The 19,796-nt window shown below is 40.6% G+C and overlaps 1 protein-coding gene across 1 annotated transcript in view; it reads left to right on the forward strand.

Annotated features, from left to right (window-relative positions):
• The first annotated feature begins 4,517 nt into the window (after positions 1 to 4,517).
• Positions 4,518 to 19,796, forward strand: part of FSHR (follicle stimulating hormone receptor) — a 55,486-nt gene continuing 40,207 nt past the window's right edge. Inside the window, exons 1-2 of the mRNA XM_008062416.1 lie at positions 4,518 to 4,586; positions 7,642 to 7,716. The gene's annotated coding sequence lies outside the window, so the exon portion shown is untranslated. The remainder of the gene's footprint in view (positions 4,587 to 7,641; positions 7,717 to 19,796) is intronic.

The raw sequence follows: 19,796 nt of genomic DNA on the forward strand, positions 1-19,796 counted from the left end.
TCCCTCCTGTGCGAATACATAATCTGATTTGCAAATACTCCGTTTGCTGCAAGTTTTCAAGAACATAGCTTTATTGTGCAAAAGCAAAGGTGAAAAATCTTTTATAATGTTTCAAAGATAATACGTTCATTCAGCAAACACTTGACTGGTAGCACGAATATTGAGATAAAAGCCAATGTCACCATCCTCCAGGAGTTCTTTGCCTCTTGAGAGAGAAAAAAACTAGAATGCAAACCCAATGCAATGTGTGAGAAGCAATAATAGAGGGTCTGTGGGAATTTGGGGATTTTTAAAACAAAATAAAGAAATTTGATTGCATGAGTAGTACAAATATTTTCATGCAAATTCTCTAAGTTAGCCAGTTATGGAGAAATATATTGAAATTCTGGAGAAAATTTGCTCTGTGGAGAGAGAAGGTAGGAGGGAAAAGATGAAGAAGACCCAGATGGATAATATCTCCTCTATCAGAAAAAAAGCAGTTTCTGTATTTGATTTCTTATTATCCCCTGTTATCTAATCATGCCATTGAAATGCTAGTGAGGCCATTAACCACTGGCCACAACACTCCAGCTCTTCTTTTTCTTTGTCCTATAAACCAGTAGCACCTATCCACGGAGTGAAACAGTCTAGCTTTTTTTTTTTTTTTTGAGTTGGAGTCTTACTCCCTCGCCCAGGTTAGAGTGCAGTGGCACACGCACAGCCACCCCAGCGTCGACCTGCTGGGCTCAGGCAATCCTTCTGCCTCAGCCTTCCAAGTAGCCAGAACTACAGGTACATGCTACCACGGCCAGCTAATTTTTTGACTTATTGTAGAGATGAGGTCTCACCAAGTTGTCCAGGCTGTTCTCGAACCCTTGGACTCAGGCAATCCCCTCACCATCAACCTCCCAAAGTGCTGGGATTACAGGCTTGAGCCACCACGCCCGGCCAACCGTCCAACATTTGACAGGTGAGAATCAGCTCCAATGGTGAACACATTACTATCATTCTGCAATAGAGTGAAACTTTATACTGGGCCTGACTGAATTCTAAATGTTCATTCATTCTTTAAAGTCTCCCCTAGCAAAAAACCCCACCCCACCCCTCCATCAAATGTACCTGTATATGAATATGACTCTATTGTCCAGAAGAATGCAAATCTGAAGGAGGAAATAATGACTCTGAAACCCACTCCTGAGAGCATTCCTTGATACCCCTATACCTCGTGCATGCACATTTCCCCTTTCTTCATACAAACATGAAATCTCAGGCACAGAAGGGGCCTTAAAAGGCAACTTTTCAAACCCCAATTAGATTCCTTTATGAAGTCCTACAGTCACCAGTCATCTCCTTTGTTTTCTCTTCTATGGTTTGTCAATTTACAGACTTCAGTTGGTAGCCAGAAAAGGGCTTGGAAAGCTGTGGCCCAGAGAGGCAGAGATAAAGGCATCCAGATGCTATTAGGTCAGCAAATACATGTGTGTGTCCCTTGCACATTGTATACTGTATTAGTAAAAATCCCAGGGACAAAAGGTTAAGTCATAAATAAGCTAGGCTGGGCTGTCACTTGCTGGACTTGGGCAAGTGGCCTACAGAAAAGGGAGTGAAACAATACTATAGACAAATTTCATATCCTTCAGGTTAGAGGTGACATTCATATGCCTGAAGACTTCTTTTCCTTCATGTCCCCATCCATTCATTCATGCATCCACTAATCATTTATTGAACCCTAACTACATACCAATTTATCAGTAGATGCTGGAGCTATAAAGACAGATGAATAAGATACCATCCAGGAACCCAAAGTCAGGCAACAACAAAAAAAAAGCAATGGCAAAACATGGCAGTAACCATTTTAACTGAGAAATGAAAAAAGTCTTGTGAGAATCCAAAAAATAAAGAAAACTGCAATGAGGGCAAAGTAAAGGAAGGCTTTTCAGAGGGGATGCAGATTTTAAAAATTAAGTACCTCACTCCCCTTGAACTGATGTAGTTGAATTTCTCTGTCATGCTTCTCATACTAACCCATGTGTAAGTACATTGGGGGAAAACATCAAGTAACCTATTATTGCTATATCCCTAAGGAACCTTGTAACCAAATTATAATCTTGAGACCAGCACCAGTACCCGAGCTCTTAGAAACACAGAACCTCAGGCCCCATTCAAGATCTTCCCAATGCGAATCTGCATTTTAACAAGATTCCCAGGTGATTTGTATGTGCATTGACATTTGAGAAATGCTGTCCTAGAAAATGAGGAGATCCTTGTCTCTGGAAACAAGCCAACTACAGGACTCCTGTGCCTGAGGATGAAGTCCTCTTATACTGTTTTGAAAAGAACCTGACAAGTCATCTCATCTACTGTCTCATTTTACAGTGAAGAATCCAAATTCCAGAAAGGTGCTCAATGTTTCATGGGAAGCAGGTTGTATGGAAGACAGTAGGTGATCCCTATTGTCAGTTAGGGTTGGTTCTGTATATAGGCAGGGTTATTTATTAGCATGGAAACCAAAATACTAACCTCACAGGCATGTCGAAAGTATTGAAGAGAATGTATGTAAGGTGAATGGTAAACAGTAAACTTCAAGTAAATGTTAATAGAAATAACTAGAGAAAGAACTGTGTTACACTGAAACAAGATCTCTAAATTTCTCAGTGAAGTAATTTTCCATGAGTGCACCCTGTTTACCTGGCCCCAACCCTCATGTAGACAAAAGAAACCAACTCCCAACCCAATACCCTTCCTGTCCTTGATATTGGGTCTGTAACATATTAACTGTCTTCTGAAATAATTAACTTGGAAGTATTTCTCGGCTTGTTTGTTCTGATAATTTCTAGTTATTTTTAACCAAAAAAAGGCCTGATAAGGGAACTCTCTATACACAAATTCAGGTAAGGAGATATGACTCAACATAAGGCTGAGAAACTACTATGAGTAGTGACCAAACCTACTACTAACAGCTAATAAATGTGGAAGTAGCATTTAGGGATACAGCCTCATTTGCATTTAAGCCCTCCCTGTTATCTAGCCCTCTCCTCCATGTCTTATTCTGCAATCATGCAACTCTTCCACTCAACTCTTAAATGTTCAAATAAATACCTTCTTCTTCCATCACCTTTCCCCTCCTTTTTGTTCCTTTACCTCCCAGAACTCCCTTTACTTGCAGAACAGAGAGCAAAATAAATGACCAATAGCCAATGTATTCTATAAAAATAATAATAATAAAAAGAGACACATGCCCCACTTTAACCATGTTCAGTTATGAAAACTGTGAAGACTTAAATTTACCAAATAAATCATGAAAGATGGTATTATGGAATAAGGAGCTTCTCTCTCACAAAATGTCCCCTCTCTCATGGGGGGCTTGCGAGAAATGGCCCTGCCACCAATAAGCTGACAAGTCCTAGATGTCACCAGCCCTCTCTCCCGGACAGCTTCTGCTCATAATCATGCTTCTCCTCTCCATCCTAGGTCTTCTCTTTTCTCAGCCCTCTAGGCCTTTCTCTTGATCAAGAGCCTTTCTAGAACTCTTTCAGCTAAATCCCAGGCCAGCAGACAGTACTTCTGCCTCAGCCAATTTGAATGCATGCTGCCTGTGAGATTTCCTGAGACGCTCTCAGCTGCTGCATTAAAACTGCATAACAGTCTTCTCAGGAGGCCTAATAATAGCACGTTTCATCTGTGAGCCACTTTATAAATATTAACTGATTAAGCCACCCTCTCTCCTCACAAGCTCTGGGCTTCTGCATAGTGGACTTCATTCTCTGCCCTTAAATTACTCCAGGAGAACAAAAGCTGAAACCTAATTAATCTTTTCTGGTTATTTTAGGCCAAGACATCATTAATGCCAAAGGCCTTGCAATAACAACATCCACTTGGGTAATGACATGGAGGGGGAGGTGATTTAAATCCACGTTTATTTTTTAAAATACTAGATTGAGGTTCTTAGCCCCCAAAACCAGATTATCAGAGAAAAGAACTTGACTCCATGGTCTAGGGCAATGTCATTGAACTACAACCCGTGGGCCAAACCGACCTTTCAACACATTTTTATACATAAAGTTTTATTGAAACACAGTCAAGCTCATTCCTTTATGTGTCATCTATGGCTACACTTGTGATATAGTATCAATTGAGTAGTTGCGACACATCAAATGGCCAGCAAAGCCAAAAACGATCGACTGTCTGGTCATGTAGAAAAAGTTTTCTGACCTCTGGCCTAGGAAACTTAAACTTTTTCTCATTATGTATATTTATTAAGTATTTTTTAAGCAAGTCTCGTTTTCTCTCCAGTCCTCGAGTTCTACATCTATATAAATTGAACCATTGCCTTGGGATTATTCTTCCATTGTTCTGTAAATATTAGTATCTAATGTTAGTTTTTGTCTCATTACTACAGCTGACTTCTTTGAGGGTAGGAAAGGAGTTTTGAGTACCTCATGAGTCCTCCTAGACACAGGCTTTCCACTGAGTCCTAAAAATGTTTATAAATTATAACTGAACTGGCTTGAATTATACTTCTTTCTCTGCAGAGAGATCTCTCAGAATGATGTCTTGGAAGTGATAGAGGCAGATGTGTTCTCCAACCTTCCTAAATTACATGAAATGTAAGCAAGAAACCTGGGGCAGGGGAGGGGAGGGAGGTTGCTCATGGCCATTCTCGGCAAAAGTCTTAATGTTCTCATATTCCTGGGAGGCCTGCTTTCCTCTGTCCTTAGATCCCTAGCCTATCATTATTAAATGTCAAGGTCTGCCTAAAAGGCCCTGTTATATATCTGCCTGGTGTTCCAGGCACCAACCCAGAGCATAGCCTCATCCTGTTCCTTGCCTTACAGGATTTTTTGCATCATAGACCCAAGAACTTTGCCAGTGACTGTGTATAAGTACTTCTATGTCATCCTTGCATTCAAAGTTATTCCACAGTCAAAGCCCAAAATAAGTCCCACATGATGTTGTTGAAGTTGGCTAGTCCTGGTCTGAATACTAGTCCATACCATATACTCGCTGTGAAACCTTGGCCCAAATACAGAACCATCTGAGACTTAGCTTTCTCATCCTAAGACTGGAAGAATAAAATTGCATACCACATAAAATTATTGTGGTGAATAAAGGAGATGATAAATGCAAATTAGATCTAGTATATCAACAGGTTTATAGAACGTATGTTAAATAATCCTTAGTTCCTCTACTACTCCAAACAAATTTACTTTCTCTTATTGGTGTTTTAGTTCTACAGAATATCAATACTCACTGTCTATAATTACTATAATTCACAGAATCATAGAATGTCAAGGCTAGAGGAGATTTTAGAGACTGGTCAAAAATTTTCCGAAGTGTATTTTGTGTAGCCCTAGAAGCACAGAATATTTATAAGGTGTTTAAAATGAAGGAAAATATTACATGGTCATATAAGGCTAGGAAAAATTGGGCAAATAAAAAAGTTGGGCAAATAAATTTGCTTTGTAAAGGAAAATTTCTCAGAGCCCGTAATATGCTAATATATATTTGAAACCTGCAGGAAGGATATTATACAAGTATGTCTCAACTAATGCCACTGGAAAGGTTTATTTTGTAGATTGTTTATTAACATCTCACAACACATTTAGGAAAACTATTGAGCCACTTCCAAGTTTTACAGATGAGGAAAGAAAGGCACAGAGAAGTTGTAAGGCTTATATAAAGCCACCCAACCAAATCCACAGCAGGATAAGCACTTAAATTCAAATGTTTTGACTCTTTTATATGTTTTCTAAAAGTAAGCATTTTGTTTTTAGCATATACCAAATATCAATAAAACACACACATACAGGGAATTTGTTTAAAAATGACACTCAGGGGGCTGGGCGCGGTTGCTCAATCCTGTAATCCCAGCATTTTGGGAGGCCATGGCGAGAGGATTACCTGAGCCCAGTTATTCGAGACCAGCCTGGGCAACTTGGTGAGACCGCATCTCTACAATATATCAAAAAATTAGCCAGGCATGGTAGCACATGCCTGTAGTTCCGGCTACTTGGAAGGCTGAGGCGGAAGGATCGCCTGAGCCCAGGAGATTCACGCTAGGATAGCTGTGAGTTTGCCACTGCATTCTAGCCTGGGCAACAGAGTGAGACTCTGACTCAAAAAAAAAAATGGCACTCAGTGTGTCTATTTTGGCAAGCCCATCCTCCCTTTTCTTTACTTTCACCTAATCATGTGTCACCCTCATTCTTCCTCATATTTGCAACCAGTGTTCTCCTTCTCTCTTCCCGTTACCTTCATGCTCTTTCCTTTCTTTTCTCTCTCTTTGGCCTCTTCAAACCTAGTTGGGAAGAGAGACCTGAACAGGGTCTCGGAACCCACAGGAAATATCAGAGAAATGAACCAGAGGGCATCCAGTCCTCACGGCAGGGTCAAGCAGGCATCTTTTGATGCAGTTCAATGGACACTAGAGCTAATGATTTGGGTCTTTCATCTCCTTGCATGAAGAGGTGCTCAGCCCCGTGCAGCACTGATTGTATTTAAAATGATTAATTGCCTGGTACTTGGATCTGGGTAGCTACAGGTTACTGCAAAATAAAAGCTAATGAAATGGGGAGGAAGTAATTAACAGAGAGCATCTCCACAAATATACATTGATCCAGCAAGACAAGGAAAGGGCAGGCTCTCTCTGTTGGAATCCAAATGTGAACATGCTCACTTCCAGACTACTGATCGGAACACAGCACAGGCCAGCACGGGGCAAAAGATGCACCCCTTCCCATGAGCTATAATGGCCCAGCCTCAACCCACAGCATGAAAGGAATCAATGACCATGCCCAGCTACTGTCTGCTGAGACCTCATGGTTAAAGCCAAAGAGATGTTGATTGTTTTTCTTACAATCTTCATTTTTCTTCGCCATTTTGCTCTTTCTTGGATATCCTTTTGCTTTCTCACCCATTTTTCTTTCTTATCCTTTCACCTTCTTTCATCGTTTACCATCCCTTTCTCTCTTGCCTCCAGATCAGTGAAAAGCATATTTTCCCACATTAGTCTCATCCCCAGTCTCTTAGTCTCCTCAAATCCTGAGAGATCCTCACTGCTTAAGAAACCTACTCTGGCCGGGCTTGGTGGCTCAGCCTGTAATCCCGCACCTTTGGGAGGCTGAGGTGAGTAGATTGCCTGAGCCTGCAGGTTTGAGACCCACCTGGGCAGTGAGACCTCATCTCTACAATAAAAAAAAAAAAAAAAAAAAAATCAGCCGGGCATGGTAGCACATGCCTGTAATTCCGGCTACTTGGAAGGCTGAGGCAGAAGGATCACCGGAGCCCAGCAGGTCGAGTCTGCGGTGGCCAGGATTGGCCACTGCACTCCAGTCTGGGCGACAGAGTGAGACTCCAACTCAAAAAAAAAAAAAAAAAAGAAACCTACTCTGCTCAGGGTAAAAATTACTAACCCAGCCAGTGTTCTGTTTGGCTCTGTCAAACAGGCCCCAGGTAATGAGAGTTAAATGGGACAGGGTTAATATTTAGTTTGCACCTCTTAGTATGACAGATGGCATTGCATGATTCCTCAATATTTGTTGAAATGATGGGTGGATGGGTAGATGGGCTGAATGATTTATTCATGTACTCCACATAATGTGAAAAATGCTACAGCATTCCTTGCTGTTGATGCAACTTACATGTTTTTTTCCTCTTTTATAGAAGAATTGAAAAGGCCAACAACCTGCTCTACATCAACCCTGAGGCTTTCCAGAACCTTCCCAACCTCCGATATCTGTAAGAACTCGTGTATTCTAGCATCCTCTCTATGATCAAATCATACAACCCTATTTTAGTAAAATTCCCACTTGTCACTCTGGGAGCAATTGCTTTTTATTAATGGTGTGTGGGGGCAGAAGTAGAGGTGAAGAGACACTCGGTAGTGGATTTTAGTGTAGTTTAATGAGCAAATTCCACTAATATAATTGCATTTTGTTTTCATTTGCAAAAACAGACGTAAGGAATGCCATTTGCATTAATGGGACTGTCACACAGCCTCTTTTAGAACTCAGTCATAATTTAGTGTTAATGAGATGCAGCCAAAATTTGCTAGCTTCTAGCTTGTGACCTTGACCTCAAGAGCATTGTCTCTCTTGTTCTGCATATATGCATTTTTTGTTTGATAAATTACACCATTTTATTTTGTAAGTTTTGGCTAATAAGAGACATGATATTTTATCAGCAGAGAGATTCCTGGTGTTTGAACTCTATCTTTTGGGGTTGCTCCTATTAGCAAAACCTGCTTCCTCCACTCAAAAGATTCAAATTAGCTGAAGGCTTGACTGAGCTCCCAAGGTTATAAAGGGGCCCCACACAATGACATAAGAATTAGGACTCTGGAGTTAAATTTTCTGGGTCCATTTACTAACTACTGATCACGGGCAAAGACTTAGCCTCTGGTAGCTTGTTTCCTCATCAAGAGAATGGAAATAATAATAGTAATGTATGTATAACTATTATCTATTAGCTTCATAACAATGCATAATTAACCACTGCCCATAGAGGCTTTAAGCAACAATCATTTATTATTCTTCAGCCGTCTGTGAGTTGATCAGTGGAATGGATCCACTTATCTGAACTATGTTTGCCAGGCCCCAACTAAGCTGACTTGTGCATCTATAGTTAGTTGGCCGGTCACCAGAGGTTTGGCAGCGCTGGATAGTTTCAATTAGGACAACTCAGCTCTCCTCCGAGTGGTACCCATTTCTAGCAGTCTATGTAGGTTTGTTTTCAAGGCAGTTCCAAGAAAGACAGCAGAAGATTGCAAACCTCTTAAGGCCTAAACTTTGAACTAGCATACTACCTTCTCTAATGCATTCTATTAGGCAAAGCAGTTCACAGGACCACCCAGATATAAAAAATGTAGAAATGGGTGCCATTTTTTGATGGAAAGAGCTGAAAAGTCACAATATAAGAAGGGTTAATAGAAAAAATGATATAGAATTGAAGGCATTTTTGCTATCAATTTAAAATATGTAAAATTTTCACACCGTCCTTGTCACAGTAGATGCTCAATAAATATTAGTTATTAATGATATTATGACTCTGTTCCTAAATTTTGGTCCATAAGAGCTGGAGTTAGCAAGTATAATAAGAAACACTGGGCCACTGTGTATCCTAGCTCTCTCAATGGAAACTGAGGGAATAAAAGACTTAACAGAAGACAGTTCCTATGACCTGGAACCTCTGCTCTCTGATAGTTGCTCCAGAAAGCGTCCAGAGAGAAACAGGATCATTTGTTCCTGAGCTAATGTCAGAAACAAGCTGGCTTCATGGGCATGCACCTTATGCAGTTACACAGTGTCCTGTACTTAGAAGGGCCCCACACTCAGAGGACCTCACACCAGCTTGACTTCCCTGTTGTCACCATGTGGAAATGCTTAACAAATTTTTTTACAAGAGGCCCTGCATTTTCATTTTACACTGCATTCCACAAATTGTATAGCCAGTCCTGCTCACAGGTTAGGATTACAATCTCTTCTAGTTTCAGGCTTGGGAATTTTGACTCCCTAAGTCAACTTTGTTTCTTGGGGACAGAGACTTTGCTGTGCTCTCTGCAGAGGCTGACGTGGTTAGGCACATAACAGTGGAAGAAATATGTGGTAACAGCAAAAGCATTAGCATTAAATCACTGGAATTAGAAAATCTAGAGATTTGTCTCGACTCCACCATTCACCAGTTAAGAAACATTGGACCAGTCACTGGCCTTCTGAGATATACATGGCTTACTGAGCTTCCAGGTGAGATTTATATATGAAAATATTTTGTAAACTACAAGTGCTCAAAAACACTGATAAATTTATTTTAGAATAATTATTTCTGGTGAACAATTCAGAGTCTACCAATCCATCCTAAGGAAAATTCTAATAAGTGTTGAATAGAGAGTTATAGTGACCACTAAGACCTTTAGCTTTTTCCTTAAGTGTTTGCCATTGGTTCAAAAAGTGGAGTTTGGAATATTTCTTTGTATGTAATTGAGCAGTATAGAAATATCTTTGAAAACTATATAACTTTGTAGTTAGAAGGACTGGAATCCAAGTAGATCACTCTCTATTAGCTAGATAGCTAATTACCCTCTCTAAACCTGTTTAATTATCTGTAAATTGGGTGGTTGTAAAAACCAAATAAGATTATGCCTGTAAAAAAAACACTTTGTAAATTATCTTTTATAAAAGCTATACAAATATAAAATTATTAGAACCTGTTACCCAGTTGGTTTCCTTCATTTCTTCTTCTCTCAACTGCCATCACTTCCTTCCAGATCCTTCTCTCCCTTTCATCTTAGAAAATGAGTAGAATACAGGAACCACAGAGCTTTTGGCAACAAACAGAATCCCCAGAGGCATCCCCATTCACATACTATCACATATGGCTAATGCAAGCACCCCTGCCAAAGATAGGCCCAAGAAGAAAACCAGTCCTTCATACAGAAATTCCATAGCCTATGATAACAATAGTGTGTCTGAAATTGGTGGGTAGGGAGTTGATAAATGCAGAAGGAGAATTTTATCCTATTATTGGCCCACACCTGTGGCCAGCACTGTACATTCTTATTCATGAGGACCCTCAGCCCTCCCCTTTGGGGAGAAGGGCAGGGGAGGAACTTGTAAGAATGTGGGCATGGAAAGTACAGTCTTCGACAGGAGAAGAGAAAGTGGAAGACCTTTGGCAGAACAGAGGAAACAAAGCTATGCCTTTACCTCTGGAAGAGGCTGAAATCTGTGTCAACTGTCAAGTTCAACCTTCCCTCTGTGTCTTTTTGTCTCACTTTGGGTTGTTGAGTAGTCCTGTCCCACCTGGTTCCCTTATCAAGCTCGCACAAAGATGGAGGTAACAAATTCTGGCTACATCCTTATCTAAGAAAAGGTTATCATCCCTGGTACATTTTAATCCTGCTACCTAACCAGGGGGTAGGAGAAAGCACTTTTAAGGGGTTAGGAGGGATTATGTTTTTGTTGAGGGGTTCTCTTTGATTGCTCTGAAAAATAACTTATTATCTTAGTGTGGGTTGCTCAACAGAATACAATAGCTTGGGTGATTTAAATAATAAACATTTATTTCTCATGGTTCTGGAGGCTGAAAGTCCAGCATGATCATGGCTTGGTAAGAGTCCCCTTCTTGGTTTGTAGACAGCCATCTTTCCATTGTATTCTCTTATATGGTCTTACCTCAGTGCATATGTGTAGAGAGAAAAACAGATCCCATGTCTCTTCTTCTTCTTTTTTTTGAGTTGGAGTCTAACTCTGTCACCCAGACTGGAGTGCAGTGGCTGCTCCTGGCCACCGCAGCCTCGCCTGCTGGGCTCAGGCAATCCTTCCGCCACAGCCTTCCAAGTAGCCGGAATTACAGGCATGCGCTACCACGCCTGGCTGATTTTTTGATTTATTGTAGAGATGAGGTCTCGCTGCCCAGGCGGGTCTCGAACCCGCAGGCTCAGGCAATCAACTCACTTCAGCCTCCCAAAGGCGCGGGATTACAGGCTGAGCCACCGAGCCCAGCTTCTTCTTCTTTTTATAATGGCATTCCTCCTATCATGTCTCATTCTCATGACCTCATGTAACCCTAATTACCAAAGGCTCCACTTCTAAATATCATGACAGTGGAGGGTAGGGTTTCAACATAAAAATTTAGGCCAGGGGGAGGACACAAACATTCAGTTTATAGCAGTTATGTAATTCTATACTGTACAAAATCTTTTTATATTCATTGCTATGTAGATCCCCCATTAGGAGTTGAGACTATCTTAAGGCTTCTGGCTTACTGCCCAGGGTGGACATTTCCCAGCTGTGTACTCATCCTCAGCATGTGGCACACAGTGCTCTGGGAATTGGATCAACTCTACCCTCCAAAGGCACTTCTACCAGCAACACACCTATACAGGGCTATGACTGTAGTCCTTTGAAATATTTTTTTTCTAAGAGGAATCACTTAAATTCACAGTTGGTCCTCTAAATCTGAAAGGGTATGTCAGGGAAACAAAGTCTGGCTAAGCTTCCATCTTATATTAGTTAACCTTGGCTGCCATAAATACCATAGACTGGGTGGCTTAAACAACAGGCATTTATCTCTGGCAGTTCTGAAGTCTGGCTGATTTGGTTCCAGTGAAGGCTCTCTTCTTGACTTGCAGACAGCCACTTTCTCTCTATGGCCTTAGGTGATAGAGAGAGAGTGAAAGCAAGGGAAGAAAGAACAAGAGTGAGGGAGAAGTAAAGAGAGACCGAGAGAGAGAGAGAGAGAGAGAGAGAATATGAGAAATGCAGTTGAGTGAGCAAGAGTGGGTTTCTGGTGTCTTTTCTTGTAAGGACACTAATTCTATCCAATTAGGACTTTGTCCTCTTGACCACATTTAACCTTAATTGCCGCCTAAAGGTCCTATCTCCAAAAACAGCTACAGTGGGGATTAGGTCTTCAATATGTGGATTTAGGGGAGACATAGTTCATTCCACAGCACATCTCCTTCCATGTTTATTTATATCTGAGCAGCTTCAGCAATCAGGTAGAGGTAAATGGCAACGATTTTCAGATATTCTTTGGAATGATGAACTATTTGCTTTGGGGCAAAGAAAAAACACAAAATGGATGAAGGGATCCAACGGGGACCAGTATGATTGGGTTGTTGGGTTTTCTTTTTATTTTTTTCTTTCTTTTTTTCTTAAGCCAGAATAAATGTGTCATCACAGCCATTAAAGCAGAAGATTACAAGGGTTGGGGGTGACTTGCTATTTGACTTGAGCATGCTAACTGCTGTACACATATACTTAGAAATGTTGTTCTGAAATTTTCCCTGTTGATGACATTTCATGCTGCTCATTTGATGGCACAGAATTCAAGACAACTAGAAATCAACATTCTTCATCAATGCCTTCATGCTTCACTGAGGAACCTGAAGTAGTTAGAAAAAAAAAAAACCTCATGAATAAAGAAATGTTCTTTAACTAGAAGAATATGCATCAAAGCACTCATCTGGGTGTATTTTTTTTAAGTCAATATTGTATTTACAGGCAATATTTCTTTCTTTACTGCTCTGCCTTCCTGGAGCTGACCTTTTGTGTATGAAAGATTATCTATTGATCTGTAAATAAGGTTTACACGATATTCTCTTGCCTTTGCATCCTGTCAAAGTAATTCTCAGGCAGCTGGATGTTGCTCTTTGCTATTCAATAAACCATAATTTTATTTTAGCAAACTTTTCACCGTTGTGTGGGCCCTTCAACTAGCCTCCCACTGACAACCATCTTCCATTCAGATGCGAATCCGTTGGACCTTCTTGAGATGCCTGCTAATGGCTGCCACACCATCTGCTTTCTCTAGTTGGGAACAAGTCCAGGCAATTCTTCACTGGGTCTCCCCTCAGCAACCTGGGCTGCGCCTTTCCCAGCCCTTTGCTAAGATCCATTCTCTCTCTTTTCTATGCTCCTGTCTCTGATTTTGTTTGGTGGGAATTATAAAAGCAGCTTTTCTATTAATAATTTTAAAAGCTAAACCTTTTGTTGGAGGTGGCATGGCAAAGGGACAAAGGACAGAGGTCAAGAGGTAGCTCAGAGTAGTGGTGAAGCATACAGACTCCAGTGCCACCTGTCTGGGTTCAGGTCTCAGCTCCTTCCCTTGTTAGCTGTATAACCTTGCATAATTGGCTTAACTTTCCTTTCTGTAAAATAGGAATCTTAACATTGCCTGCATCACTGAATTGCATTCAGTGAGTTAAAACAAATGAAGTGCTTAGAAGAATGACTGACATTTAAAAAATTCTCAAAAGATGTTCGAGATTCTTATTAAATTCCTGAACCTGTCATTTACTAGATAACGGTGCCCATGCAAGGGACTTCATCTCTTTGTACCTCAGTTCAATCCTCTGCTTAAAAAACGGAAAGAAATTATAATAATTCCTACCTCTTAAAACTGGTGTAGGATTAAATGAAACAATGATTATAACACCTCTGGTATATCATCCAGGCACAATACATTTTTCTGATTTGAAAACGATGATCATGATACTGGTGGTGAAGTCTCTTCCCCCTTTCAATATATCTCAGATTTTGAAGGCCTCTTTAACTGCTTTTTTAGACAGAATCCACTAATTAGCATTCAAACATAAAAATGCATCATTTTTGTTTCTCAGAGGACAAAAGGATCCTTTTTACAGAACCCCAACATGTTCAGAAAGGTCCTTCCAACAAGCAAAACTACATTATCGTGCAACATTCTAATAGAGAGCCCTTAGCCCTGCCTTTTAATGTTTATTTTCAACACCAGTGGTCCACAAGCTCCCTTGCCATCCCCATTCAAATTAATTCCACTTCTTCACACAGACAGCTGGTTGAATAATGCTTCCCATTTTTATACTGATTTATAATTTAACACTTTTTTTCTTACACTATTGCATTTGAACCTTACAGTAATGCACAGGGTAGGGAGCACACTAAAAGTGTATCCATTTGTAGGAAAAATAAGCTGACTTGTCTATAGTTCTTGGTTGTAGGGCTTTTCGGGCAAGAATATGCACTGTCCCTACAGAATGGATTACCCTGAAACCTTTGGTGTTCAACCATCTTCACCTCTCTATAAAGGCTGGAAAAGGAGCCATACTAGGTTCATTTTTTAGAAGTTAGGATAGTCACATGCATAGTGGAAAGTCCTGATGCTGCCCTATTTATCGTCTATTATTTTGAAAGTGAATTGGCCAGTCAGTAAAGAACTCAGTCAATCAATTATTCAACAATCAATTATTAGTACATATTATATCCCAGGCTTTGTTGTGGCAAAACATGTCAAGACAGAAGAACCCTCTGTCCTCATAGAGCAGTCCTCTGTCCTCATTCTAGTTGAGGAGACAAACAATGTTGACTAATATCAAGTAGTGATAGTGCTATGAAGAAAAATAAAGCAGAAAACGTAGAGAGTAATATTTTAGAAGGGGTGATTGGAAAGGATGGAAGGGAAGGCCTGTGCAAGATACAAGAGACCAATGGACAGCTCTCACCTCAAGGAGCTCTGTGCTGTGGTAAGAAAAGATTCATTCATTAAACCCTGAAGATAACAATACAGTCACACACAAAAAAGAAAAAGCATCTTCTTAACTATAAAAGTGAAAGACCTTTACAATACACATTACAAAACACTGCTCAAAGAATCCAAGAAGATGGCCGGGCTCAGTAGCTCAGCCTGTAATCGCAGCACCTTGGGAGGCCGAGGTGAGTGGATTGCCTGAGCCCGTGGGTTCAAGACCCACCTGGACAATTTAACGAGACCTCATCTCTACAATAAATCAAAAATTAGCCAGGTGTGGTAGCACGCACCTGTAGTTCTGGCTACTTGGAAGGCTTAGGCAGAAGGATCGCCAGAGTCCAGCAGGTTGAGGCTGCAGTGGCCGGAAGCATGCCACTGCACTCCAGTCAGGGCAACAGAGTGAGACTCCAACTCAAAAAAAAAAAAAGAAAGAAAAAAGAAATCCAAGAAGACACAAGTAAATGGAAAAATATTCCATGCTCATGGACAGGAAGAATCAACATTGTTAAGATGTCCATCCTATCATAGGCAATCTACAGATTCAATGCAATACCCATTAAATTGCCAGCTTCATTATTCTCAGACCTGGAGATGACAATACAGAAATTCATATGAAAACAAAATAGGCAAAACAATCAGCAAAAGAAACAAAGTGGGATGTATCACACTTCCAGTCTTTAAACTTTACTGTAAAGCTACAATAATCAAAATAGTCTGGTATTGGTACAAGAACAGGCACATGGACCAATGGAACAGGATAGAGATTCTGGGAGCAAAACCTCAATTTCTCAACCAACTTATCTTTGACAAAGCCTCCACCATCAACCACTGGGGAGAGGAGAAAATGGTGCTGGGAAAACTGGCTGACCACATGCAGAAGATTGAAACAGGACCCCTACCTATCACCATACACAAAAATCAACTCTAAATGGATCAAAGACCTAAACGTAAAACCTCAAACTATAAGAATCTTAGAAAATGCAGGAGACACCCTTACAGAAAACAGAGTAGGCAACCAATTCCTGATCAAAACCCCAGGTGTCCATGCCATAAGAGATAAGATAGTCAAGTGAGAACCAATCAAACTGAAAAGCTTCTGCAAAGCAAAAGAAACCATCAAGAGAGCCAGCAGACAGCCCACAGAATGGGAAAAAAATATTTGCCAAATATCTATCTGACAAAGGTCTAGCATTCAGGATCTACAAGGAACTCAAATGTGCTGAAAGGAAAAAAAACAAACAGCCCCATTAAAAAGTAGGCAAAAGACATGAATAGACACTTCTCAAAAGATGTTATACAGGCAGCCAAAATACATGTGAAAAAGTGCTCAGCCTCACTAATTATCAGAGAAATGCAAATCAAAACCATATTGAGATATCACCTAACCCCAGTAAGAATGGCCATCATTAATTAAGCAAACAACAACATATGCTGGCAAGAATGCAGAGAAAAGGGAACGCTTCTACACTGCTAGTGGGAATGGAAACTAGTTCAATCTCTATGGAAAGTAGTATGGCAATTTCTAAAGAAACCAGAAATTGACTTTCCATATGACCCAGCAATCCCCCTACTGGGAATATACCCAGAGGAACTCAAATCATTCTACAAAAAAGATACCTGCACACACATTTATCGCAGCACTATTCGCAATAGCAAAAATATGGAACCAACCATGCTGCACATCGAAACTGGACTGGATAAAAAAAGTATGGTATATAGAAACAGTGGAATATCATACAGCCTTTAAAAAGGACAAACATATGAACTTCACAGCAACTCGGATAGAGTTAGAGTCTATCATACTCAGTAATCTACCACAGAAACAAATAACTGAATACCACATGTTCTCACTCATAAGCAGACCCTGAACTTTTGCCATAATACTGTAAGAAAGTAATTGGCAGTAGCAGGATACTGCCAGGGTTATAGGAGGATATAACATCAATAAGGGTAGCTGATCTCAAACCAGGCAAAGTGGGGACTAAAGGGAGGCCCAAACTTTACCTTACCTATATGATGTCCACTTGTATACCTAATTCTGAATTGTACCCCACATCTTTAAAATTATTTATATATATATATATACACATAAAGAAACAATACAACTGTAGAACTGTAGAGCACAGGTCATGAATGAGAGAACTGACCCTGTGCCCTGGGCCAGACTAGTCATGGAAAGCTTTTGGGAGGCTTTTGTGGGTTGCAGAGCTAGAAATTGAAGGATAGATATGATCTGGAGAAACAGAAATGAAGAAGCAGAAATTTCCTCTGAAAGAGGTGAGTTAAAGGCATAGAATTTAAAAGGACTAGGGATTAGGCAGAGGATGTGTAAACTAAAAAGAGGGTATACACTGGGAAAGAGTATGATTAGATTTAGATGAATTGGGCTGCATAAAATTGGATTCGGTTGAGTAAGACTGGAATAAAAATTAAGGCAAAAACACAAAAAATCAGGCCAACACAATAGGAGGCTATAAGAGATTCTTGAGGTCAGGAGCAGTGGCTCAAGCCTGTAATCCCAGCACTTTGGGAGACCAAGGTGAGGGGATTGCCTGAACTCACGAGTTCGAGAACAGCCTGGGCAACTTGGCAAGACCTCATCTCTACAATAAATCAAAAACTTGGCTGGGTGTGACAGCACACACCTGTAGTTCCTGCTACTTGGAAGACTGAAAGGGAAGGATTGCCTGAGCCCAGCAAGTTGACACTGGGGTGGCTGTGGGCATGCCACTGCACTCCAGCCTGGGCGAGGGAGTGAGACTCCAACTCAAAAAAAAAAAAGAAAGAGAGAGATTCTTGAACAACCACATGATAATGTTGAGAATGATTTGGACTGTAGGTTGACCAGTAGCTGGGTACAGACTATACTAAAGGGAGAGCTGAGAAGGGACAGTTATCATAATCCAGTGATATAGTAATGATGGCACCTGAAATAATACAAAGGCATGGTTCAATGGAGAACACAGTTCCAAAAAAGAATCACTGAGATATGATTTGCCTCTGGATCAGACATGAATTCAAGTGACTGCAGTAATTTCTTTTTTTGCCCACTTATTTCCAGTAACCCCTAAATCCTCCTTCTCCCCAATATTTCCCTTAAGCACCACCCAAATAATTATCCTGCAGATGACACTCATCAAGAATCCAGCCATATTATACAGGGGATGTGATTATTAGGAAGAAATTATTAGCCATCTCCCGGGCTGTCAGTGTTGTAAGTATCTAAGGATGTTGCCATGACTACAAGGATGTTTGGGCACAGTGGAGATTCACAATTGCTTCTTTTATCAGTAATCTGTCTGGTAGAGCCTACTTTGCTTACCGTTGTCAACTCTATGAAAATGTGGCCAGATTTTCTTTCTGAAACATTGACATTGAAGGTGAGATTTCAGCATGAGCTTGTCATCTTCAGAAGGGCATAGACTATCTCTTGATGATAAAGATGGTGACATTTTCGTGCTACTAACCTTTCCTCCTTATTCTCTTCCTCTTACCTGTTCAGTATGCTTTCTCCTACAAGAAGCCCAAGTTCTTTAATCAGCAAAGAAATCTTTTGACCCATAAATTCATATCAATATTCTTCTTCCTAGGAGAATTTTCATTTTTAAAAGAGGAAGCTGGAATAGGTAATGCGTAACCCTAGAGTTGATAATGGTAGACTCCTAGACATGGGAGCCTCCAAGAGGGAGAGAAAAGTTCTATATGACCCACTCAGAAAGCATATAAGTAACTATCTACTCCATTTACTTGACAATTCTGTGCAATTTTATTTTCACAGGATACATCTTCTTAGGAGGTAGATGTATCCTCGTAAGAAGTTGTATCCTCACCTCATTAATTTTGAAGAACTGTCTCTCTCTTAACACCAGAAATAGGATATAAGGACAAGTCTAGAGAGGATTCAGTGAGAAATAAGTCTCAGATTAACTGAGTAAAGCTTAGTCCTTATTTCTTCCTCATTGCTAATATCATCCTTATCAGACACTCCCATCGGAGTGATGTACTAATCCCTGGAGGTCTCAGTTTCTTCATCTGCAAAATAGAAACAACAAAGTAGGCTTCAAGAGGCTAGTCAAATGAGGAAAATTTACTGTGTCCTCTAGATTTCTTCTAAGTCCTCAGGTGCTTGTTTTCTAAACTGTGATTTCCACAAATCAGGGGCTCCTAGTGTCACTGTCTGTCCTGAGTTCAGCATATTCAGGCCCAGCAAGAAGGGCCTTGTATGAAAGGAGGAAATTGTTCCTTAGGATAAGAAAATCCAGAATCTTGCAGACAGCTTCACTTCCCAGATTAGGCTCCTCTCCCCAGGATTGAAAAAGACCCTTTATATGCAAGATCCTGCAGGTCCAGTAAGAAACTTAAACCAGCTAAAAACTACTCATAAATTAAGTACAGCTACAGCAAAACTCCTGGAGCTAAACAACAGTCATAGGATGTATTCCTGCCACTTAAGTCCCTCACAAATGTGCACAACCACCTCAGCAAAGCCTGAGAGGCACTGGACGTCGGCATAAAATTTAAGAGGCAGACACCACCCAGGAGCCGCTAGAGCTGGCCTGGGAAAGACAGATCCATGACAGAGCCTGCCTGCGGCACAGACAGATTGACAGGCAGCTTAGAGAGTAGAATCTGAAGGGGCACTAGGCAAAGCCCACCCCCATACAAAATAAACTGCTGCTTCTTATTCTTCTGCTGCAACCTCCTGTTGAGATTTCTGTTTGTTTGTTTTTTTGTTTGTTTGTTTTTGTGAGCTGGAGTCTCACTCTGTCGCCCAGACTGGAGTGCAGGGGCCGCTCCCGGCCACCACAGCC

This window comes from Carlito syrichta, unplaced genomic scaffold, assembly GCF_000164805.1.
Source record: "Carlito syrichta isolate Samal-C Ts95f unplaced genomic scaffold, Tarsius_syrichta-2.0.1 Scaffold305697, whole genome shotgun sequence".
NCBI classification, from domain to species: Eukaryota; Metazoa; Chordata; class Mammalia; order Primates; family Tarsiidae; genus Carlito; species Carlito syrichta.